The 26,514-nt window shown below is 44.2% G+C and overlaps 1 protein-coding gene across 7 annotated transcripts in view; it reads left to right on the top strand.

The window, feature by feature from the left end:
• Positions 1-23,225, top strand: part of DTL (denticleless E3 ubiquitin protein ligase adapter) — an 83,811-nt gene extending 60,586 nt beyond the window's left edge. Inside the window, exons 16-20 of one of the 7 annotated variants that reach the window (XR_015554343.1) lie at positions 9,412-9,522; positions 9,638-9,705; positions 11,316-11,430; positions 13,751-13,918; positions 14,372-23,225. The gene's annotated coding sequence lies outside the window, so the exon portion shown is untranslated. Of the gene's footprint in view, positions 1-9,408; positions 9,706-11,315; positions 11,435-13,750; positions 13,919-14,371 lie in introns of all 7 variants that reach the window. The other 6 variants (XR_015554345.1, XR_015554341.1, XR_015554349.1 and 3 more) reach the window with 6 other exon arrangements.
• Positions 23,226-26,514: the final 3,289 nt, after the last annotated feature.

Here is a 26,514-nt window from a genome sequence, read left to right as displayed (position 1 = left end):
CCTAGACAAGTTTTAACTTTTTATAATCGTTCTGGGATGCCAAAATTCCTACCTTGAAGAGCAAATAGTGGGGAAGAGACACACATGGTCTTAATGGAATGGTTTGTTGAGGGCTCATACACCACAGAAAGCTTGTACATTTCCAGCAGAGCTCAGCAATCTGGGAGCAGAGGCAAAGAAAGCTGAATTAGGAATTACCCAAGATGGGAAGTCAGGAAGGAAGGACCCAGAGAAGAATAAAGAATGAGGGATCTGTGGACACCCTGGAAACCGCAGGCCAAGGGGTCCAGGCTGGATATGGAGGAAGCTAGAGATTCTGGGGAGGGTGAGGAAGAAAAACCTTGACAGGTAGAAGTTAAGTAGGTTGTGGTCAGGATAGAGTTGTAAGAATTTGAGATGACATGGGTCATTCTGATGCCCATGTCCGAATTATGTTCCTCACAGTGAGTGACACGTTTGGCAGAATTTAGGGTTATTTGTAGTTTTTCAAAATGGTGGTGAAGCCAGCATATCAGAAGGATCAAAAACAGCTGGCAAAGGGGCGGGCCCCGTGGCGTAGCGGTTAAGTGCGCGCACTCCACGACTGGCGGCCTGGGTTTGGATCCCGGGCACGCACCGAGGTACCACTTGTCAAGCCATGCTGTGGCGGCGTCCCACATAAAGTGGAGGAAGATGGGCACAGATGTTAGCCCAGGGCCAGTCTCCCTCAGCAAAAAGAGGAGGTATTGGCATGGATGTTAGCTCAGGGCTGATCTTCCTCACAAAAAAAAAAAACAGGTGGTGGGGATGCAGTGGCCAGGAAAGCTATGAGGCAGGTGTTAAGCCACTGAGGAGGGTTGGAGAGTGTTCAAGATCAGTAAACAATCGAATGGACAGGGTGGCTAGTAAGATGAGATGTTGTGCCCAGGAGGGATAGGGGAGCCATGGCCCGGAGAAGCAATAGGAGCTCAGAGAATGCCAACCTGTTCTGACCTTGAGAACCAGGCAGGGGAGAGAGAGAAGCTGCCCGCTCTGGAGAAGGGTGGAGAACAACGCAGGCCAGGTTTTCATTTAGGATGAGAAGGTGGAAAGAGTAAGTGTGGAAAAGGTGGAGAAGGTAAGAAAGTGTGTTCACCAGTTAACTTGCCCAGGGGCAAGGGGACACCTTCAAAGGCCTGGAAACACTTAAGTGAAGTCCTGTCCTTTAATAGGATTACATCCTGACAGGAAGTGAGAGTGGGAGGCCAGGTCATGTTCCCGCACAGCCCTGCCTGGGCCCCCCACCCCAGGACAGCACCCTGGCGGAGGAAAGAGCTGTAGCCTCCTGGGTCAGCGCACTCAGCCTATTTCTGTACATTCAGGCTGCTGAGTAATGGCTCCAAAGGTAGTGCCAGCGTCTCACGGTGCGCAAGGGGAAAGTGAGAAGTAGGACTTGGCACCTTATTTTGGGAGCTGTCGTCAAAGGCCCAGCCCTCCAGTTCTGTGTACCTGACACTCAGCTGCAGTTCTCACTGTGAGCCTGGGTGACCAGCCCTGCAGGCTCTGGCTGAGGTGCCCAGAGAGACAGGCCCTGCAAGAAAGAAGAGCTCTGATTTCCCCAAAGACGGGGAATTCTGAGTACTCACTTCCGGAAGGAGAATCGCTGATCAGTCCAATTGGTCAATCCTCTAGGCTAGGGCCTGAGCCTAAAGGCCCGTAGGAGTGAACCCTGTCTTCTCTCCCTGCTTACATATTCTTTTAAAATTACTGCAAAATGACGATGACATGCAGAATATAAACACTCTGCTCCAACCTGAGGTGTCAAGGTGTGTAGTTTGAGCTCGATTGTACTTTGAGCTGGTTTCCAAAGGTGGGGATCCACACTACACTCTCCCAACCAGACCCCTGTGTGTCCCCAGTGATGCTCATGTGTGACTGCTGGCTGGGGCTAGGGCTGAATCTAATGTGGAACAGTTGCATATACACCAAGATCAAACCTGTGACCCCATAAGCACAGGGCTTTGGCAACTTGAGCTAACCTGCCCTGAGAGCCTTTGGAACAAGCCTTTGGGTTAGTTGCTGCTGAACAGATAGATCCGAAGACTCCGCCCTGGGGACATTTGTAGCTCTTAATAGGTCTGGTTGCCATAAACCCCCAATCTCTCTGACACCCATTCAGGACGCCCAAGTCTTTCTCTAGATGAATCTCCATTAATATCTTGACTTCAGGGCCGGCCCCATGGCTTAGCAGTTAAGTGCGCGCGCTCCGCTGCTGGCAGCCCGGGTTCGGATCCCGGGCGCGCACCGAGGCACTGCTTCTCCGGCCACGCTGAGGCCACGTTCCACACACAGCAACTAGAAGGATGTGCAGCTATGACATACAACTATCTACTGGGGCTTTGGGGGGAAAAAAATAAAATTATAAAAAATATATATATATCTTGACTTCCTATTTACCTCCCCCTTTCCTTAAAAAGTAAACCCTGTTAATTCTCTGGGATTTCTTCTTAGGAATTCAAGTTCTCTCTTCTTATATTAAATACCCCTATGAAGTAAAGGAATTGGGATCCAACAGGGTTGGGTGGTTTGTGCTGAATCATCATAAGAACTTTACAGCACAGCTGTGATTAGAACCGAATGGGGTCTCTGCCTCTTTCAGTTGGCCCCCACCCTGCCTGCTTGCCTCTGGTTTGTGCCAGTCTAAGAACCAAACCGTTGATGGCTACAAACATGGGTCCCTTCTCCATCACTGCCACCTGTCTCTCTGTGACAGTCTTGGATGTCACTACATCAGGTAGAGATTATCATTACACTGGGGGGGACTTTTCTGAGACCTCTCTGTGATAACCCCACCTGGGTGGAATTCTACCCAGCTCAAAGATTATTGTTCTTCAGTCAGGACTTCTGATGGATTTTCCTGTCATTGATCTATCAAGAGGGATTCAGACTCACTTGTAGTCCAAATGACTGTCTCATCCATAGGAATGCCCAGACCTTTGCTCTGAATTCCATTAGTTTTCCGTGACTACAACCAAGGTTCACTTATTTATCAGATTAAATGCAATAGTGCTGGGAGCATAGGTTTCTACACTTGTCCTCTGAAAAGCTCAAGGATTTCTTAAACATTTGGGGGTTATCCATATTTTTGAGAATCTTCGAAATCTAGGGACCTACACTCCAGAAAACTTAACAAGATACTTATACACAAAATGTTGCTTATAAGAGTGTGGGGAGAGGCTGCAAGTTTACACACCCAATGAAGCCCATTGATGGACCTTGGAGGCTCCAGAGACCTATGTTTAAGAATGCCTGACTCAAGCTACTGTAAGGCATTTCAGCTCCAGCACAATGCTAATGGAACAAGGTTCATGGGTGTGGTCGCTATGTGGTTGAGTTGACCTTGCACACAAGAGCTTTTATCTCAAAACCACAGAATAATCTCAAAAGTTCACACCTGGAAGGAGGTTATCATGTGCTCAGTTCAACTTCCTCTTTTTGTAGGTTAAAAAGAAAAAAAGAAGCACAGAGAAAACTAGTCGTTTACTTGAGGTCACATGGCTAATTAGTGGCAGGGCCAGGGCTAGAGCCCAGGTCACACCACAAAAATACCAAGTGTCTTTTATTTTTTTATTTTTTTGAGAAACTATTTATTTATTTTTGTGTGTGTGTGTGAGGAAGATCAGCCCTGAGCTAACATCCATGCCAATCCTCCTCTTTTTTTGCTGAGGAAGACTGGCTCTGAGCTAACATCCATTGCCAATCCTCCTCCTTTTGTTTTTTCCCCCAAAGCCCCAGTAGATAGTTGTATGTCATAGCTGCACATCCTTCTAGTTGCTGTATGTGGGACACGGCCTCAGCATGGCCGGAGAAGCAGTACGTCGGTGCGCGCCCGGGATCCGAACCCGGGCCACCAGTAGCGGAGTGCATGCACTTAACCGCTAAGCCACGGGGCTGGCCCACCAAGTGTCTTTTAATGGCGAATCAGGAATATCAACTTTATATATGGAGGAAATTATATTCTCCCCATTTTTAAAGACAAGAACCAAGATAGGCAGCCAGTAGTTACTGAGTGTTTATCATACATCTGCTCATTTATTCAGCTATCCAAAAAACATATTTGATGTCCACTGTATGCCAGGCACTGTACTAGGTACTGTTTACCATAAGACTCAAACCTTCCTTAACAAACACACATGCACACACACACACACATTTGGTGCCAGCATCCCCTTTTATGACACTGTATATTTTTCTCACTACACACAGATATGGATTCAGATGCTATCCACACTCAGGGATTCCATTGGCCATGGCTTCAAGGTCTTTTCATGCCATGAACTGAGTTGGAAGGAGACAGTTTTAAGGTCCTATACCACCTATGGCCAGTTCAATTTCAGACTCGTCTTGGGTGGGCATGTGACTGTGAAATAGAGCAACTTGAAAAGTTTGGGCAAATACTAGGACTAAACAACTAAACTCAACAAGGGAGCCACAATCCCATACTAAATGCAGGCGGAACTAGCTCTTTTATGTGCCAGGAGCAAGCTCCAGGCCCTGTTCTGACCCTACCCTGTGTACCCCACCAACTTGCTCCTTGTCCTCACTCCCTGACATTCTTTCACTTGCATGCAGACCTTCTCTCATCCTGAACTGACTCCACCTGCACTTGGAGCCTTTTGCTGGTAGAGCAGAGATCACCTTTAGGAGTAGACAATAGTCTCGTCCCAGACAATAGTCTACTCCTTCTACTCCTGCCACTGCAGGTCCTACGTACACACAGACATAGACTTTCAATGGGGTGATCTTGCATTAAGCCAGGGTCACACCAGACCAGGCCAGCTGTCCTGAGCCCTACCTAATCTGGAGTCACATTCCCACAGCTGGCCTTTGGGGATCGGGGTGGGAAAGGGATCATTATGGAGCACTAACTGTGTGTTAGGCACTATGTAAATACCTTACGTGGATAATCTCACTGATGTTTTTTGTTTGTTTGGATTATAGCTTTTTATTTTTATTTGTTTCTAATTAAAAAGGTTTTTTCTTGCTGATAAAAAGATGAATGCCTTCTCATTAAGAGCATGTTATAATTTAATTTATATTTTCTTTTTTTTTTTTGAGGAGGACCAGCCCTGAGCTAACATCTGATGCCAATCCTCCTCTTTTCTGCTGAGGAGGATTGGCCCTGGGCTAACATCCATGCCCATCTTCCTCTACTTTATATGGGATGCCGCCACAGCATGGCTTAACAAGCGGTGCGTCATTGCACGCCCGGGATCCAAACCGGTGAACCCCGGGCTGCTGCAGCGGAGTGTGCACACTTAACCACTTGTACCACTGGGCCGGCCCCATACTTTCTTTTTCTTAAATTTAGGTATAATAGAGATATAAAATGTAAGATATTTAAAGTGTACATCATGGTGATTTAATATAAACGTATACACTGTGAAAGAATTCCTCCCATCCATTTAATTAACACGTCCATCACCTCACATATTTGTCTTTTTTTTTTTTGGTGAGAACATAAAAGTTCTACTCTCTTATCAAATTTCAATTATGCAATACAGTGTTATCGACTATAATGACCATATTTCACATTAGATCCTCAGACCTTATTCATCTTACAGCTGAAACTTTGTACCTTTTTACCAACCTCCCCCTATTCCCTCAGCCACTAGCAACCCCTTTCCTACTCTTTGTTTCTATGAGTTTGACTTTTTTTTTTAGGTTCCACGTATAAGTGATACCATGCAGTACTTGTCTTTCTCTGTCTGGCTTATTTCACTTAGCATAATGCCCTCAGGGTCCATCCATGTTGTTGGCAAATGGCAGGATTTCCTTCTTTTTCATAGCTGAATAATATTCCGTTGCGCGTGTGTGTGTGTGTGTGTGTGTGTGTGTATATATACACACACACACACACACCCCACATCTTCTTTATCCTTTCATCCATTGACAGTTTGATTCCATATTTTGGCTATTGTGAATAATGCTGCAATGAACATGGGAGTGCAGATATCTCTTCAAGATCTCGTTTTCATTTCTTTTGGGTATATACACAGAAGTGGGATTGCTGGATCATAAAGTAATTGTATTTTTAATTTTTTGAGGAACCTCGGTATTGTTTTCCATAGTGGCTGCACCAATTTACATTTCCACCAACACTACACAAAGGTTCCCTTTTCTCCACATCCTTGCCAACACTTTTGTCTCTGGTCTTTCTGATGATAGCCATTCTAACAGTAACAAGTATGAAGTGATATCTCACTGTGGTTTTGATTTGCATTTCCCTGACAATTAGTGATATTGAGCACGTTCTTATGTACCTGCTGGCCATCTGTATGTCTTCTTTGGAAAAATGTCTGTTCAGTTCCTCTGCCCCTTTTTTTTTTTCCCAGGATCCGAACCTGCAAACCCCAGGCCGCCAAAGCAAGCATGCAAACTTAACCACTGTGCCACCGGGCCGGCCCCTGTCCGTTTTTTAATTGGCTTGTTTTTTTGCTATTCAGTTGTATGAGTTCTTTATATATTTTGGTATTAACCCCTTATCAAATATATGATTTGCAAATATTTTCTCCCATTCCATAGGTTGCCTTCCCATTTTGTTGATGGTTTTCTTTGCTATGTAGAGTCTTTTTAGTTTGATGTAGTCCCACTTGTTTATTTTTGCTTTTGTTGCCTTTGCTTTTGGTGTCAAATCCAAAAAATCATTGCCAATACTGATGTCAAGGAGCTTGTTTTCTTCTAGGAGTTTTATGGTTTCTCTCTGTGTTTTCTTTTCTTTTTTTTTTTTTTTTTTGTTGAGGAAGATCAGCCCTGAGCTAACATCTATTGCCAATCCTCCTCCTTTTTCTCTCCCAAAGCCCCAGCAGATAGTTGTATGTCACAGTTGCACATCCTTCTAGTTGCTGTATGTGGGACGCAGCCTCAGCATGGCCGGAGAAGCAGTGCATCCGTGCGCACCCGGGATCTGAACCCCGGGCCGCCAGTAGCCTAGCACGCGCACTTAACCGCTAAGCCACGGGGCCGGCCCTCTATGTTTTCTTCTAGGACTTTTATGGTTTCAGGTCTTACGTTCAAGTGTATAATCCATTTTGAGTCAATTTTTGTGTCTGGTGTAAGATAGAGGTCCAGTTTCAGTCTTTTGCATGTGGGTGCCCAGTTTTCCCGGCATCGTTTATTGAAGAGACTTTCCTTTCCCCATTGTATATTCTTGGCTCCTTTGTCAAAAATTAATTGGCCATGTATGCATGGGTTTATTTCTGGACTCTCTTCTGTTCCATTGATCTATGTGTCTGTTTTTATGCCAGTACCATACTGTGTTGATTACAATAGCTTTATAATATAGCTTGAAATCAGGAAGTGTGATGCTTCCAGCTTTGTTGTTCTTTCTCAAGGTTGCTTTGGCTATTTGGGGTATTTTGTGGTTCCATACAAATTTTAGGATTGTTGTTCTATTTCTGTGAAAAATGCCATTGGAACTTTGATAGGGATTACATTGAGTCTGTAGATGCCGTGAGTAGTATGGACATTTTAACAATATTAATTCTTCCAATGTATGAGCATGAAATATCTTTCCATTTATTTGTGTCTTCTTTAATTTCTTTCCTCAGTGTCTTGTAGTTTTCAGTGTACAGATCTTTCACCTCCTTGGTTAAATTTATTCCTAGGTATTTTATTCTTCTGATGCAATTGTAAATGGGATTTTTTTTTAATTTCTCTCTGATAGTTCATTATTATATATAGAAACAACCAATTTTTGTATATTGATTTTATATCCTGCAACTTTACTGAATTTGTTTATTAGTTCTAATCCTTTTTGGTGGAGTCTTTAGGGTTTTCTATGTATAGTATCATGTCATCTGCAAATAGACACAATTTTACTTCTTCCTTTTTGATTTGGATGCCTTTTATTTCTTTTTCTTGCCTAATTGCTCTGGCTAGGACTTCTAATACTGTGTTAAATAAAAGTGGCGAGAGTGGGCTTCCTTATCTTTTTCCTAATCTTTTTTTTTTTTTTTTTGTGAGGAAGACCAGCCCTGAGCTAACATCCGATGCCAATCCTCCTGTTTTTTGCTGAGGAAGACTGGCCCTGGGCTAACATCTGTGCCCATCTTCCTCTACTTTATATGGGACACTGCCACAGCCCGGCCTAACAAGTGGTGTGTCGGTGCGCGCCCAGGATCTGAACCGGTGAACCCCGGGCCACCGCAGCGGAGCACACGCACTTAACCGTTTGTGCCACCGAGCCAGCCCCACTTTTTCCAAATCTTAAAGGAAAAGCTTTCAGCTTTTCACCGTTGAGTATGATATTAGCCGTGTGCTTGTCACACGTGGCCTTTATTATGTTGAGATACATTCCCTCTATACCTAGTTTGTCAAGAGTTCTCTTAATCTTTACAACAACCGGCAAGGTGGTGCTTTTATTAACTCCCTCTTAAAGATCCGGAAACTGAAGCTTAGAGAGGTTGAGTAACTTCCTTAAAATTTATAAGTGGTAAAGCCAGAACTGAACCCAGCAGTCTGGTCCCCACAAAGCCCCTTCTGAGAGCTGAAGTAGCAGGAGGCCAAAAGGGAAGCAAGCTCTACTCATGGCTCCCCCAGCCTGCAGCATGCTCAGAGAGAACCATCCTGTGGTGTCTATATTATTCATTTGGCCATGGATGATATTGCACGTTATACTATATTTTCCTATGTGTGTGGCTTATTATTTTTTAAATACGTTGTGAGCTCCTTGAGGATAGGAATCATGTTCCACTATAGCCCTGCACATGTGCCAAGCAAATAGTTCAGTAAGTATTTATCCACTGGGGCTCAAAATTGCCTGAGGACAGAGACATTCAGCACAGAAAATCAGAACTGCATCTTAAAGATCTTCTAGGCTTCAGAGTCTCATTTTATGGTTGAGGAAACTGAGGCCTAAAAAGTGAAGTTAGAGCCATGGGGGCTCAACCTTTTCTTTAGGGTGGAGCCATCCTAAGTTATTCTCTCCTCCCCTCTTTCCCTCCACCAGCCCTGTGACCAGTGCTGGGACTCTGTGTTTATCATCCAATTTGTGTTAAAACTTTGGGATCCAATGACCATAAAACAATTAAAATCTGATATTCCAGTTCAATCAGATTTATATACAGCCAGAATAAGGAGCCTTAGAAATCATCCTGTTCAAGTCTCAAGTTGTAGATGAAGTAACAGGCCCAGAGATGGCAAGTGACCGCCCACTCCTCAGCAGCTGGCTTATCACTTAATGGGGTTCCCTGCCCAGAGGAATCAAAGACACACAGGGAACACGGGTTGGCCTTTCCCTGGTTGGAAGTGCATATGTCAGGGTCAGCGTGGGGGATGGCTCTCTTCCCAAGGCCAGCCCGTTCCCAAAGCCAACCTGCTTGGGGCACATTGTCCACTCTTCACCAGTGGCTCACCCCTGTGTTCACCCTCTCTCCTCTGTTTTCTAAGCAGTAGAAGCCACAGCTGAGGCCTGTGCCCGAGCTGGAACCTGATTCCACCACTCCTTCCATCCTCCACCACCAGCCCTTCCCTTCTCAGTGCCAACTCTGGCCCAGCGACCAGGTTAGGAATGTCACACATGCACAAATTATAACTTGGCTGCCCTGTTTCTCCTCCTTGGGTAAAAAGCCCAAAGCTGAAGAAAATAAGTATCTCCATTCTATTTTGCTTTCCACAGAAGCCAAGGGCCAGAGGAAAGAGAAGCCCCATTGCTTCTTATAGGCAGTGTTGGCACCGGAGTATCAAGTGAGTTGCAACATTAAAGAAGGCTGTTTTGTTCTCACTAGACCTTAACAGTGACCTTCCTCGGGGGGTCAAGCCCCATCCCTGCTATGTACTCACAAGCACAGTGTGGATCAAGAAGCAGCATGTATAAAAAGACTGAAAGTCTTTCTGAAGACTGAAAGGGATTGTTCCTGACAAGCCTGCAGAAACAGCAAACAGCTTATGCGGGGCTTAGCTCTACATGGTGGGGAATCTGTCAGGCTAACAAAGGGCTAGCTCTCCCAGGGACAGGAAGTTTGGAAGGTGAACTACAGGGAAACTCATTTAGTAAGGACAGAGGAACCACCCTTTTCCCATTTCCCTCTGACTGTGCTTCCATAGGAGAGCTAGGCAGCTGGCTAATCCCCATCTACCCAGGCCTGAAAGCAGCTGGGAGAAATTTTCATCTCCTGTGTGGCTAAATCCCAACCCCAAATGAACCAGTCTATCTGCTTCCTTCTTACCTGCACCCAAGCAAACAAATACTACTGAAGAAAGTCTCCCCATCAGGCAGATTGGTTCTACTATAATTCAGGATCACCAATTCCACATGAGACCAAAGAGTGGTTGAAAATTTTTCTACATTTCCCTGGTCAGCTCACACTTCTACTATCAACAACTGTTTCAAACCCTCTGCACTCTCCTGACACCTCTGATGCTCCTACATCCCCGCTCACTCGCCACACAAGGCATCATCTTTGAGTTCTTCCTCTGTGTTACCAAATGTTTAAACCTACCTACACCTTCACCCTTCCTTCTTGCTTCCTGTTACAATTGAAAAGTTTTTCTTCCTACTAACTAACCAAGAGCAGTTCCACCACTTGTGTTCTATATCCCATCCTCCCCAACTTTTTCATGAACCTTACCTATAATTTATCCACTGTCTCTCGTGTATCCAGTCTCTCCCTCTCTGCTGGATCCATTTTATGGTTATTGAAACAAATTCATATCTCTCTCAATAAAAAAGGAATCCCTGAACATACATCCTCCATCTGTGGCCTTCTTTCTCTTTTCCTCAACACAATATAATTCCTCAAAATAGTTCCACTTTCTCACCTCCCATTTACCCTTCAACCCACTCCTATCTTGCTTTTCCTTTCATTATTCTACTGAAACAGCTCTTGCAATGGTCATCAGTGATATCCATGTTTAATACAATGGTCCTCTGTCAGTCCTCATCTTGGAGTGCCCCAGGGCTCAGTCTTTGGACTTCTCTTTTCTATCTACACTCATTTCTTTAGTGATTTCATTCAGACTCATGGCTTCAAATACCATCTATACGGAGATAATTCCCAATTTTATATTTCTAGCCTGACCTCCAACCTGAACACCTGACTTGTATATCCAACTGAAAAATTGACATCCCCAGTTGGATGTCTAATGGGCATCTCAAGTTTACCATTTTAAAAACTAAACTGCTAATTTTACCTTCTCCCCCCCCACACACCAAATCAGATCTAACCTCAGGGTAATGGCAATGCCACCCTTCCAGTTTCAGGCCAGAAACTTGAAGTTATCCTTGACATCTCTCTGACAACCTACATCCAACTCCTAATCAAATCCTGTTGGCTTTATCTTCAAAATATATTCAGGCTCTGCTTCCACCCATGAAAAACGGGACTTACTCTCTCACCATAAACAACTGAAAAACTGGATCAAAGATATGAAACAACTATTTCCAGACACTGGACAAGAGGCAGTAATCTTGTAAGTAAGTAGGACTGTGGTCCCTAAGGGAAGGGAAACAAATGAGGTGAGCCCTCAACTGTGGAGGCAATTTTCAGATTGCTCAGCCCCCAGTATGGCACCACTGCAATTTTACAGATTGTTTGAAAAAACCCAGTGGTCTTGCTGAGTTGAGGAGACAAACTTTAGATTTTGGGGAAGCCAAGTCAGCGAGAATTTGCTAGATAAATGCCAAAAAGGAGGGAGCTACACAAAGAAAGAGCTTCGTATAAGGAGGTGAGTCTTTGGCTGAATACCAGTCTGTGCGTGCAGAGGGTGACACTTCACTAGTCCAGGACAAAGAAAACTGCTGGGGAAAGAACAATTACTGGGGAGCTGTAAACTGAAAAATTCCTAGAGCTCGTGCAGGGCTGGGAATCATTCAAGTTCCCACCAGCCAGAGTAGAGAGACCTTGTGGCAGACTGTATTTTCCAAAGATGACCCAATAGCTCCCATCCCACAATCTCTTCTACAATGTGATCTTGCTATTCCCACATCAAGAGGGAGAATCTGATCCCTTCCCCGTTAATCTTGGAAAGCTTTTGTCTGCTTCTACCAATTGAATGAGGTAGTGATACTGTGTTGACTTTGAGGCTAGGTCAGAAAGACTTTGTAGCTTCCAGACACCTATGTCGTCTACCACCTCCCCCTCAGCTCACACTTTTGGCCACATAGGGGGGCCCTTATGATCAGCTGATAGAGGAGGAAAAAGCCATGCTTGGTTCATGGATGGGTCAAGCCACACACAGACTGGTTCTGCGTTACAGCCCATTTGAGGGCAGTGATGAAAAACACCGGTGAGGGGAAATCTTCACAATAGACAGGGCTTTCATGCATCTGTCATTCCCTTGTGAGGAAAGAGAAATTGCCTGAGGTAAAGAATATAGAAGAATTCATAGTGGTGAATGGCTTGGCTGTATTGGTCAGGGGCCTGGGAAGGGGAAAGATTAGAAGATAAGGAACAAGGAGGCTGGGGGAGAGACGGATAGACCTATGGAAGTGGGCATGAAGTATGAAGATCTTTTTACCATGTGTTAATGACCACCAGAAAGCAACTGGCACTAAACACCCAAATAGACAGAATGACTCAGCCAGTTGATGTCAGGTGGCCTCTGTCGTTGGCCACCTCAGTGCAAACTCCATATCACAAAGGCTAGTCTAGCTACTGGTCACAGATGACCAACCTGCCAGGAACATAAACTGATGCTCAGCTCTCAATATGGCACCATCCTTCAAGGACACAAGCCAACCACTTGTGAAAGTTGATTACACTGGGCCTTTTTCACCTGGAAGAGGAAACAGTTTATCTTGACTGGGATTAAAACATACTCCATTAACTCAGAATGGATCATGATCATTTAACATGTAAAATGTAAAGCTATAAAACTTTTAGGGAAAAAAATAGGAGAAAATCTTTGGGATCTAGGGCTAGGCAATGAGTTCCTTGACTTGACACCAAAAGCACGACCCATACGAGAAAAAATTGATAAATCTGACCTGCTCAAAATCAAAAACTTTTGTTCTGTGAAGAGGATGAAAAAACAAACTACAATTGGGAGAAAATATTTGCAAAGTACATGTCTGACAAAGGACTAGTATCTAAAATATATAAAGAACTCTTAAAACTCAATAGTAAAAAAAAAAAATCCAGTTAGAAAATGGGCAAAAGATATGAACAGACATGTTACTGAAGAAGATACACAGATGACAAATAAGCACATGGAAAGATGTTCAATATCATTAGCCATTAGAGAAATATAAATTAAAGTCACAATGAGATATCACTACACATATACTAAAATAAAAAATAGTGGGGCTGGCCGGGTGGCACAAGCGGTTAAGTGCGAGCACTCCGCTGTGGTGGCCCGGGGTTTGCCACTTCGGATCCTGGGCGTGCACCGATGCACTGCTTGTCAAAGCCATGCTGTGGGGGCATCCCATATAAAGTAGAGGAAGATGGGCATGGATGTTAGCTCAGGGCCAGTCTTCCTCAGCAAAAAGTGGAGGGTTGGCATCAGATGTTAGCTCAGGGCTGATCTTCCTCACAAAAAAAAAAAAATAGTGACAACATCAAATGCTGGTGAGGATGTAGAAAAACGGGATCACTCACACATTGCTGGTGGGAATGTAAAATGGTGCGGCCACACTGGAAAACAGTTTGACAGTTTTTTATAAAACTAAACATACAATTACTGTATGACCCAGCAATTGCACTCTTGGGCATTTATCCCATAGAAATTAAGACTTATGTTCACACAGAAACCTGTACACAAATGTTCATAGAAGCTTTATTGATTACAGCCAAAAAACTGGAAACAGCCCAGATGTCCTTCAATGAGTGAATGGTTAAACAAACTGTGGTACATTCATACTGAATACTCGGCAACAGAAAGGAAGGAACTATTGAGGAACGTGACCTGGATGAATCTTCAGGGAATTATGCTGAGTGAAAAAAGCCAATTCCAAAAGGTTGTGTACTGTATGATTCCATTTATAAAACAATTTTGAAATGACAAAATTTTAGAAATGTGAAACAGATTAATGGTTGTCAGGGTTTAGAGTTGGGGGAAGGGAGGGAGAGGCAAGTGTGGTTATCAAAAGCCAACACAGGGATCCTTGTGGGGATGGATCTGTTCTGTATCTTGACTGTGTGGTAAATACACAAACCTACACCTGTGATAAAATTGTTTAGACATAAGCACACACACACGAGTACAAGTAAAATTGGGGCAGTCTGAATTGTATCACTGTCCATATGCTGGTTGTGACATTGTAGTATAGTTTTGCAAGATGTACCCTTGAGAGAAACTGGATAAAGGAGTACATGGGATCTCTGTTTTAATTTTTACAACTGCGTGTGCATTTGCAATTATCAAATATAGATTTAACTTAAAAACAACATATTCCTGGTTGATATTCCAGATTTGGATTTTCTTTCCTGCCAGTAGAGCCTTGGCCAACACCACAATCCAGAGACTTACAGAGCATTAGATCCATTGACATGGGATCGAGCATAACCTTGCCTTGGACCATGGGCCTCACTTTTCAGCAAAGGAGGTATGGGAGTGGGCACATGACCATGGTATCCCCTAGTCCTATCTCATACCCAGAAGCTGCTGGCCTGATAGAATGGTGAAGTGGCTGCGTAAAGATGCAGTTGAGACACCAACTTGGAATTGATATCCTGCAAGGTTGGGGTGTTGTCCTCTAGCATGTGGACTCATGCTAATCAACAACCATCATATGGTACTGTGTCTCCAATAGGCAGAAAATATAGGTCTAGGAACCAAGAGGTGGACTCACTCACTGTCCCTCCAGTGACCTCCTTGTGCTTCCAGTCCCTGCAACTTTAGGCTTTGTGGCTCTAGAGGCCCTGGTTCCCAAAGGAAGAATGCTTCTATCAGGAGGAGGTATAGGAGTTGCAGTAAGTTTTAAGCCATGGCTGCTGCCTAGTCACTTCAGGCTCTACATGCCAAGAGATCAGCAGACAAGGAAAGATTCACCACACTGGCAGAGGTGATTGACCCTGATCATCAGGATATGATAGGCTGTGTTATGCTGTGGGGTCAGGGAAGAATATCTTTGGCACTCATGTAATCCACTAGGACGTCTCCTGATCTTCCCTTTCTTGATTATAAAGGTAAATGGAAAAGTGCAGCAGCCCGGATCTGAGAAGGGCATGGTGAGCCACAGCTCGGATCCCTTGGGGATGAGGGTCTGGGTCACACCACCAAGTAAGCCACTTGGAACGACGGAGGTGCCAGCCAAAGATGAGAGGACTCTAGAATGGGTAGTACAAGAGGGAGATGATGAGTATTGGTTGTGGCCTCCAGACTAGTTGCAGTAGTGGGGACAGTGGGAGGGGTAGCTAGTTCATCTCACTAACCTTCCATAAGTTTCCCAAGGAAACAGACCAACCAGAATCCTGAAGAAGCTGTTTCCAGATGGAGTGGATTTGAACAGCATAAGAGGTGGTTTGTGGTGGATACTATGATGCGCCATTCAGGTCTGCCCTTTCAGGACTAAGACACGCATTCTCTCAGCATCCAGGAGTATTGCCTGTCGATGGCTCACAGCTGTGTCCCTCTCTGGGCAATGCTGTCAGCTGAAGGGAGCTTCCTTGGCTCATTTCTACACCCCCTTGCCGGGGGCAACCCACATCCAGACTGGTCGATGTGGGTGCTTCAATTTGGGACTTCTCTATCTAAGAAGCATCTCAAAATTAACTCATTCAAAACCATACTCATAGTCCTCCCTAAACCTGTCCCCTTTACCCATTTCAGTAAATGTCAATTCCTTGCTTCCAGTTGTCCCGTGTAAAACCTAGTTTTCCTTGACTCCTCTTTCTCTGGTTCCCCAGACATCTAATATACCGGCAAATCTTGTTGGCTCTACCTTCATATCCACAATTTGACCACTTCCCAGTACCACTACTGCTAACCCTCTGGTCCAAATCCCTATAAACTCTCACCTGGAGCACAATATAGCCTCCTAACTGGCCTCCCTGCTTCTGCGCTTGCCCCCTCCCATCTGTTCCCTGCAAACAGCCAAAGTGACCCTGTTAAGAGCTAAATCAGATCATGTCACTCCTCTAACAAGTTCTTCTAGTGGTTTCTCATCACACTCATACTACAAGCTAAAATCTTTACAACAGCCTACAAAGCCCTACATGATCTGGCCCTGTGCCACCTGTCTGACCTCGTCTCCTGCTACTCTGCCTCTCTCTCTCCCTGCTCCAGCCTCTGGCCTCTATGCTGTTCCTCAAGCATGCTGAGGATGCCCCTGCCACGGGGTCTTTGTACTTGCCTTTCCTGCTGCCTGGAATGCTATTTCCCCAGATGGCCACATCCCTCACTTCCTTTGGGGCTCTGCTCCATCATCTCCTTTGATCAAGACATGTTTCCTGACCATCTTACATGTGATAGCAAACTCCAGTCCCACCTTATCACCACCCACTCTCCCTACCCACCTTGCTTAGCACTTAACCACCTGACAAAATTTTTTGGTTTCTTGTGTATTTCCCTCACTAGGAGGTAAGCTGCATGAGAACAGGGACTTTGTCTTTTTTGTTCATTGCCCTGTATCTCCAGTTTTTATAACAGGGCTAGGCATGTAGTAGATACTCAAAAAAATATTTGTTGGATGAAGCAATAAGTTTCAGGGACTTAATAATTTAGGCTTTCATGCTACTCTGCCTCCACTCCAAAATAGCCACATCCTGAAATGCAGCTACACCAAGACCACCACAGGAACACCTTAGCCGTGTGTAATGCACTCTCACTGACCCAATAAACATCTTAGGGGAAAAATGTCTCTTCAGTTGTGAGTTCGTGCTCCTGAGTCACCTTGATTTCAATGGGACTCAAAAATTTAGGAAGAAGGAAGAAACCCCAGCCTGCAGGAATGGCTCATGGTATGACACCAGAGCTGACCTATCCATTGGCACAGTGCCAGGGACTCATGATCTTTTAGGGACCCACAAAAATATTTTAATTTTAATTTGTTTTAGAATCAGAAGAAAAATGAATGTAATAATGAATATACGATAATAAATCCAGCTTGGATTATATTCATCTTTATACCAGTGCAGTCATGAAATGGAACTTTTAATATCTTGTTATGGAGGAAGCAACCCAGGATGGCAAATGGGTCCATGAAAGTCAAAGTGTGGCCCTGCTTGACACAACTCACCTTTAAGGATCTGGCTAATATCAAGGTCCAGCAGGACAGGGAGGTGGAGGGGAACTGATGTTCAACATGCTTTCTCATTTATTCGTCACCCCAACCCAGTTTTTTGGCCCATGCTACAAAATGGGGAACGCAAGCTCCAAAAAGTTAAATGATTTTGGCAGTGCCATCAAGATAGTAAATGGCCATGCTAAGATTTGAGCCTAGGATATCGGAGACCAAGCCACTGTTTACCTTACTGCACTGCAGCTGCCAAATGGTGCCTGCAAAGCCGCAGGCACAGATATGCCGTTAGACACTTTCCTCAGATCTGCCCCTGCCTGCCAAAGGCTGCCCCACACTGGGTCCTGCCCCCTGAGTCACCTCAGCTCCACCCTGCCCTTCAAGAGCCCAAATTTCCCTCATCTACCTCATCCCCAATGCCAAGTCCCTGCCCCACCCCTAGCTCCTGATCTTAATCATGAAACTTTGGAGAAATAGGATCAAGTGGTAATGCCCCACCCTATGAATAGGCAAGTCTGGCTGCCTTCTCCTGCCTGTCAGTCCTTCCAGAGAACAGTAAGGGCCATGAGCCTGGGAGGGGCTCGTTCTTCTTATTCCCACCACAGGCTCGGTACCAAGTCCTCCCTCCCTGTGCCCATGGAAAGGTCTACAAAAACTGAGGGCCTCTTCTCTCTGCACCTAATCCTCCCCAGCACAAGCTCAGGGGTAAGTTCTTTCCTGAGGCACAAGCAAAAATTCTCTAAGGGAGACCCCTTGTCAGTCTCCCCTCCATTTGCCCCTATCTGGTAAACCGTCAAATAGGAGCAATTGGGTAGTAGTCAGTATCCAGGAGGAGAGCTGGAAAGTGCAGCATGGACTTGGGAACAGAGGGGCCTAATTGAATTCTGGCTTTGTGGATAAATAATTTAACCTCTCCAGATGTAACTAAGACTTGCCCAACACAAAAAGAGCAAACAAAAGGTTCATAAAGTACTTAGCGCAGAATCTGGAATAGATGTGCCAATAAATGTTAAAGATGTTTTATGCCCCATGTGCCTTCCATTCCAATTTGCCTGGTTTTGTGGTTGTCATATTTCCGGGTTTGTCATTACTTCATTACACATTTATTGAACACTTACTATGTCAGCCACTATGTAAGCATTGGAAACACAATGTTTTTTTGTGTGTGTGTGTGAGGGAGATCAGCCCTGAGCTAACATCCGATGCTGATCCTCCTCTTTTTTTTTTTTTTTGCTGAGGAAGATTGGCCCTGGGCTAACATCTGTGCCTGTCTTCCTCTGCTTTATCTGGGACACCGCCACACCATGGCCTGACAAGTGGTGCGTCAGTGCACGCCCGGGATCCAAACCTGTGAACCCCGGGCCACCGCAGCGGAGCGCGTGCACTTCGCTTGTGCCACCAGGCCGGCCCCTGGAAACACAATGTTGAACAGAAGAAGTCTTTGCCTTTGAGGATCTCGTGCTCTAGTGGGGTTTGCAGAGAAGTGAACAGTCAACTACAATACAATACAATACAATAATTGTCCAGCTCTGGATCTCAGTCGATGGAGTTGCCATCAGGGAACGAAAAAGTCAGATGGTAGAGAAGTAATTAGCCTCCAAAGATTAGGTAGTGCAAAGATAAACAACAAGAAACCAAATCATGGTAGTAAACAAGACGGACCAGGATAGGTAATAATAGGAGCCTGAGACCTAGAATTTGGCCATTTTTTAAAGTAGAAGGTATAAATCTAACTGTTCCTGGCTACTCTTCCTAAGAGAGAAGCCCCAGTTAGGGTCCTGGGGATTTAGCCCTAGGAGTTTTCTAAAATGATAATAGATTATTTTTATCAGGGCTGGCTTTATGAGTAAGTGCAGTAGGTTGCCACCTATGTGTGTGTTCTGAGAGAAATGAGAGGGTGCCTCAGCTGCATACTAAAATGCCTCCTTACGTCACTGTTCCTGGGAGTCCATCATTAGAGTCAGTCCTAAGGGATGCTGAGAGAGATGAGCCTTTGCTCCGGCTGTTCCTTTGCTTAGGTTGCTCTTTTCCACATATTCAAATCCTATCTGTCATTCAGGCCCAGAGCACTTCCTCAGTTGTTTTGTTCCAGCCTGGCCTGCCCTCATCTTTGGGCTTTGTATTGCTGGTACAAGGCTTTGATCCAGCACGTATGGCCTTGTGTGGCTTATTGGTTGGCTTCTTCTGTGTGGGTATGTGCCCTTTTCTTAATTAGCATGTGTATCAATTATCTACTGTTGATTACAAACCACCCCAAAATTCAGTGACTTAAAATGACTATATTTACTCACAACTCTGCAATATGGGCTGGGATTAGTTGGGTGGTTCTTCTGCTGGTTGGCTTGATGTCTCTCATGCAGCTAGAGTCATCTAGAGGCTCAACTGTGATGGGAGGATCCAAGTGGGCTTCATTTACATGTCTGATACCTCAACTGAGGAGACTAGAACAGCTAGGGGCTGGCTGGCCTTTCTCTCCACATGGTGTCTCATTCTCCAGGGCCTCTACACATGGCCTCCTCTCCAGCAGGTTCTCCTTCCTTATAGCACAGCAGCTGAGTTCCAAAAGGAAGCATTTCAAGAAGTAGAGCCTCAATGTGCAAACACTTATTTACTTGCTTCATGTTTGTTAATATCTCATCGGCTAAGGAAGTCACACAACCAACCCCAGAATCAATGTGGGAAAGGACTTCAAAAGGGTCGTTTTGAAGGGAGGTGTGGTTTTTGGGGGGCCACCAATGTCTACCACAGTTTACAGACACTTAGAGTAGGGCTTGCACCTTTTACTTTTTTTGAAATTTTCACATTTACCAGCATAGTCTAGAGTATGTTGGTAGGTGCTCAATAAATATTTGTTGACTGACAAATATTTGACTGACAAATACTCATGAATGATGAGTATAGTTAATTGCCAGCAAAGCCCTGTAGGATGGACCTTGCAGGCAAGATCTGAAGGTTGCTCCATGAGGAAGCCTGAAAGGAAAGATGATTGAACACCAAATACAAATGGGTGGATTTTAGTGAATTTAACTAATGTCCGCCCCATTGATTTCAAGACCAAAAGAATGCACGAAATAAATATCATAAGAAACCAAAATATGCTCAGCTCAATACTGTGTTAGGCCTCATGGAGGATACAGAAGAAAACAGAGCCTTTGAGATCATTGAAGAAACAAGAAATAAAAACAGGAGAACTTAAATATTACACAGCCTAATAATGTCCTTAACACAGCACATAGCACATAATAGACACTCAAGAAATGTTCTGGAAAGAAGGAACAGGATGTGGTCAGGAAGTGAAAGGTAGGGTAGTCCAGGGTTTGGCAAACTACAACCCACAAGTCAAATCTGTCCCTCCATCTGTTTTTGTAAATAAAGTTTTATTGGAACACAGCCATGCTCATTTATTTACATGTTATCCGTGGCTGCTTTTGCACAACAACAGAATTAAGTAGTTGCAACAAAGACCATAAGGCCTGCAAAGCCTAAAATATATACTACCTGGCCCTTTACAGAAGAAGTTTAACAACTCCCAGGTGAGTCTAATGACTCAATAAATGCTTCCTAGACTCAGTAAAATTGGTACAACTTTCCCTGATGGAGAAGGTTGGTGAGTGCTAGGTTAGATGGAAGGTTAAATATTTTGTGCTCAAAACTGAATAGTTCTGGTCCCAGTGATAAATGGTTTTTGGGACCCCAAGCAAGGAAGGATTTGTGTTGACATGCAATAATAGGGCCAACCTGGGCCCTATTTAGACTAGTGGCCCAGGTAATTCCTCCTGGCTTTTTCTCCTCATGTTTGCACATCCTCCTCCACATTTTTGTCCTAAAGTGGGGCAAGGTATCCAGATACTGAGGTTGGATATCAGGGAACCATTGACAAGGTAGATGCAGTTTCCATTTGGATATATATCTGTGTCTATAGGAGGAAAGGGAGCATCTAACTGTAAAGAGAAAGGGTGTGATACCTTAAACTTTATTCCTTCAGCTTACCTGGGTCTCAGAAGGTCGTCTTGGTCATACTCCTGTGTCCAGACTGGATTGATTTTAAATCATCTAGATCTAATACACACTCACACATTCACATACACCTCTCACTGTACCCCACACCCACATGCTTAAAAATAGCATAGCCTTTCTCCAGGGCCAACCTATCCATAGGCACAGTAGGTGCAGTGCTGAGAGCCCATGCTATTTTAGGGACCAACAAAAATATTTTAACTTCTTTTAAAACCAGGAAAGAAATGTAATAATATTGGATATATAGTAATGAATCCAGTCTGGATTATACTTATCTTTATACTACTTATATCAAATATAATTTTTAATATTATTTTATGGAGGAAGGGGCCCACAAAGGCCTAAGTGCCAAGGGCTGGTGAAAGCCATAATGCAGCCCTGTCTTCCACAAGTAATGTGTTTAAGAGTCCATAAACTTCATGGAGAGTGGATTCCTCCCAAGATCTGAGCAGTGACCATATCCTTCCTTGTCCTTGGGGGAATGCAACACAGCTGCCTTTGACCTTTGAGTCAGGATAAAAAGTAAAAAAGCTCTCTGGGAAGGAAACGGAGGCCTGCAGTTAGAAAAGAAGAGAGCTGGTGTTGATTCAACTGGCCCCAGGGCCTGGCAACGCCTGACTGCACAGCAATGCCCCTGCCACTGGTGTGTCAGCTCCAGGCAGAGCAGAACCCAGCTCAGACCCTCCATGAATAAACATTGCTCCAGGCCCAGGCGTGTTGACTCAAGAAGCTGTGGTTCCTTCACCTTTCCCTGGCGGTGCAGATTGCTCTGGGGGAGCCACACTCCAGCTAAGAGCTCTCCAAGGAGTGAGCACAGCCTGGAATTTGCTTTCAAGCTTTGGTTGCTGCCGCTCTCTGTGCTCCACCTCTCAGGAGCCAAGGATTCTTTTTGTTGATTAACCAGCTGCTTTAATTTTCCTCCAAAACTCTCCCCCCACTCTCCTTTGTTTCTGCCTCTCCGTGTTTCTTCTTGGAAGGGTGGGGAGAATGAAATTTGCATTCCTTAAAGTCAGGGCAGCTGGTGCCACTTAAAATGCAACTTGAAATTTACCTAGATGGTCTTTGTTACGTATTGAAATGTGTCCCCCTCAAAAAAGATATATTGAATTCCTAATCCTCAGTATCTCAGAGCGTGACCTTATTTGGAAATAGGGTCTTTGCAGATGAAATCAAGCTAAGGTGGGGTCATACTGGAGTAGGGTGGGCTCCTAATCCAATATGACTGGATTCCCTATAAAAAGAACACCAAGTGAAGAGACAGAGACACACAGAGTGAAGACAGCTGTGGGAAATGGAAGCAGAGACAGGAGTTATGCTGTCAGAAACCAAGGAACACCTGGGGCCACCAGAAACTGGAAGAGGCAAGGAAGGATCATCTAGAGGCTTCGGAGAGAGCATGACAACTGCCAACGCCTTGATTTCAGACTTGTATCCTCCAGAACTGTGAGAGAATAAATTTCTGTTGTTTTAAGCCACTGGTTTGTGGTACTTTGTTCCAGCCGCCCTAGAAAACTAATATCGTCTTCAAAGCAAATAATCCACACAGCTGGAGCCTCAAGAATCGATTGACTGACATAATAATCACACCAAGCCCTTGTTCAGTGCGAAAATTTTACTTCTCGAAGTTTTTTCTTCTCCAGTATCTCCTTTTAGCTTCATGATTACTTTGCGACGCAGGGCAGATTTTATTATCCCTCATTTTACAGATGCAAAATCTGAAGCTCAGGATATAAAATCATTTACCCCAAGTCGTACATAAGTGTCTCTGTGACTTAGAAGAAAACAATGAGTAATAGAAATTCAAACTCATTTCTGCCCCTCACTAGATGTACTCGGCCATTGGTGAGTAACCTAACCCCATGGTATCCAAACACTGGAATTTCAAGTACCTATATTTTTTTAAGAGCTTTCTTTAAGAGCGTTAAAATCACCTGCCATCAAAAATCACCTGAGCATTAAAATCATTTCGTAAAAGGCATTTTAACATTAAAAACAAGGAAAGACTATAATATCAGAATAAAGGGCATGTCTTTTAAATTAAATAAATATAGCTTATTTTTTAAACTCACTACTTTGTCCTTATTTTCCTCATTTTTCAGAAGACTGACAGATATCAGGATTGACATTTGGGAACCACTTCTTAAATCTTTCTGGGCCTCATGTACCTTATCAGAGGGTGTTAGATTTTTCCTTGATTCCCTTCCCTACCTCTTAACATTTTATGATTCTCTGACTCAAGCCCAGATTATCCTACTAACACAGCTGGAAATGGGAACCCCTGGGTCTGAGCAGTCATGGCCAGAATGCCCTGGTCAGAGGAGCTGGTGGAACGAATGCCCACGTTCTGTCCTAAGACCACACTATACCCTGCTGTACTCCGAGAGAGTGAACAAGAGTTGTTTTGGTGGCATCAGGTAAGCAGCTGGAAGAACTGACTTCCCCTTAGAAAGTGACTCCTTTGTATTTGAGGCAAAACAGTTTGGGATTTGATGTGCAAACTACAACCTGTTTTCTCCCTGTACCTCCTGCCATCAGGCTGGTTCTGGCTGGCTTAGCTTTCACCCTGAGCTGGAGAGCTCCTTGGCCCTTCAGGCCATCAGTAGCCACCTGCTGCTCTAGGTCCCAGTTTGGAACTAGGTCACAGTTTGGAAAAGCAGCCTGGAGAATGCAGTGCTTCCACCACAGGCTGCCACTGGGCTAAGCCTGAGGCTTGAATGTGCCCCACAGCTAAAGTCAATGATTTTATTATCAATGATAATAACAATCTTTTGCACATTGTTTCTAAAGAATTTTTTTTGTGTGTGAGGAAGATCAGCCCTGAGCTAACATCCATGCTAATCCTCCTCTTTTTGCTGAGGAAGACGGGCCCTGAGCTAACATCTATTGCCAATCTTCCTCCTTTTTTTCCCTTTTTCTCCCCAAAGCCCCAGTAGATAGTTGTGTGTCGTAGTTGCACATCCTTCTAGTTGCTGTATGTGGGACGCGGCCTCAGCACGGCCGGACAGTCGGTGCGTCGGTGCGCGCCCGGGATCCGAACCCGGGCCGCCAGTAGCAGAGCACACGCACTTAACTGCCAAGCCACGGGGCCAGCCCCTCTAAAGAATTTTTTAATCCAGTATATTTTTAGCATAACATCAGTGCTCAGGGAAATCTTCATGAAAGTGAGAGGACTGGAAGGTTACCCTGAAAAGATGGGTGGTATTTCAACAGGGAGTCGGGGTAGGAAGGATGGGGGTGGGATGTGACTAGAGACCAGTCCGGAAGGTGAAAGGAGCAGGGGCGTTGAGAGCTGAGAGGAGCCCTGCCTGAAGCGGGTGCTTAATCCCCATAAGGAGAAGAGGGGTTGGGGGGGGGCGCCAGATGTGTGGAGATCTCACAGCCTTTAGAGGCAGACAGACTAGGTCAAAACCTAGTTCAGCCACTTGCAAGTGTTATTATTCCCCCACCTCCCACCCCTTCACTGTGAAGGAAAGCTCTCTGAGGCCAGAAAAGTTAAGTGGTCCTGAGGGGTGGGGAAAGAGCAGAAACAGAATGAATCTGTCAATGATTCTTGCTACTACAAAGTTATTCAGGGAAACAGTCCAACTACCTCCTCCCTCTCAATCTTTTGAACTGCTTGTTTTGGTCGCTCCTTTTCCTTGAGAGAGAATTTCTAGGGTAACAAAAATTCATGGAAATCAACAGATCTTCAGACAAACTTGACCCTTCTAAGGCCATTTGACCAAACCACCAAACCAAAGAACAGTCCTTCCCCCTAGCTTTCAGGCGGGGTCCATAATAAGGACTGAGGAAGTGACCTTTTCTCAGGAAGTGGGTGGACAAATGACCTAAAATTCAACCCTTCCCTTCTTGGAAGAAACTTATCATCTAAAGGAGGAAAGCTTTAAAATGGGCTCCTTTTTCAGTGCAGAAGGAAAAAAGTGGGAGGAAGAATTTACTACCCTGCAATAGGTTTTAAAATATAGAGGAATAATATTTTCTATAAATGGGCACCTGTTCCCTCCGACCTGAGTGGAGAGTCTGCAGCTTTAAAGAGGCCCTTCTCTGGAAAACTTAGCCTCTACTTTTATAATTGTCCCAATTGGAAACCTAGAGGGATTTTTATCATATGTGATATTGATGTGTTTGTTTATTTACTATACATTCATGTGCCACAGAATGATGTTTCGGTCAACGACGGACGCATATAGGATAGAGGTCCCATAAGGTTAGTACCATATATCCTAGGTGTGTAGTAGGCTATACCATCTAGGTTTGTGTAAGTACACTCTACGATGTTTACACAACGACAAAATCACCTAACAACACATTTCTCAGAACATGTATCCCCATTGTTGAGTGACGCATGACTGTATTTTGTTTTCCTATCACCTCCTGTTGCAGCCGTTGAGATTCAGACTTAGTAGTGTGTGAGGAAGTGAGGCCTGGACTGACGTGAGGGAGGAAACTCGTAAGGGAGCTGACCTAAGAACCAGAGGAAGATTGAGAATAAACTCCTAATTAAAATGTATTTGGCTTTCCATGACTATTTGAATTTGCATTTTTATTATGAAAGTAATATATGTACCCAGTCAACTTTGTATTTTTATTATAAGAGTTAATTTAAGTACCCAGTGTAGAGTATAAAATGAATATAAGTACCTAAAGTGAAGTTTTTCTTCTCCCCAGATGTGACCGTGGTAAGCAACTCCTTGTATATTTTTATAAAAAAGCACTTATGCACATGTAGCTATGAGACTGTATCCTGTCTTAAAAACACACACAAATGGAATCATGCTATGCATATTGTTATACATCTTGATTTTTTCACCTAAAAAATCTTCCTTGAAGGTTATTCTTTATCAGTAGTATGATCATATGTCCCAGTTTGCCTGGAACAGTCCTCGTTCACACCTTCTGTCCCAGTATAGTTGTCAGTAGGATCCTTTTCCACTCTCAAAGGTATCCTGGTTTGGATAAAGCTTCTGGTCACTCTACTTGTTAGGCCAAATGGATCTGCCTTTTTGCTTTTATGTTTCATGGAATGTCACACCATGGACACCTCAAATGTAGTGAATCACCCATCTGTGGACACATGAGTTCTTTCCAGTTTTTAACCATGAGAAACAGTTCAGCAGAGAGCCTCCTTGTACATTCATCTTTGGAATCCTGTGAGGGCACAGGTGCAGGATAAGTTCCTAGCAGTGAAAATTGTTGGGTCAAGGGGTTTGTGCCTTTTATATTTTTTTCTGTGAAAATAATATTTTTATTTACTTTTTAATTGAGATATAATAATCCATTGAATGAATACACCACAACTTATTCATCCACTTTTTACATTTTGAAAACTCTAGCCAAATTTCTCTCAAAAAAGGAGA

The sequence above is a fragment of the Ceratotherium simum genome, chromosome 2 (genome assembly GCF_057802395.1).
Source record: "Ceratotherium simum simum isolate JZ-2026a chromosome 2, ASM5780239v1, whole genome shotgun sequence".
Lineage (NCBI taxonomy): Eukaryota > Metazoa > Chordata > Mammalia > Perissodactyla > Rhinocerotidae > Ceratotherium > Ceratotherium simum.
This window is presented reverse-complemented; position numbering and strand designations above follow the sequence as displayed.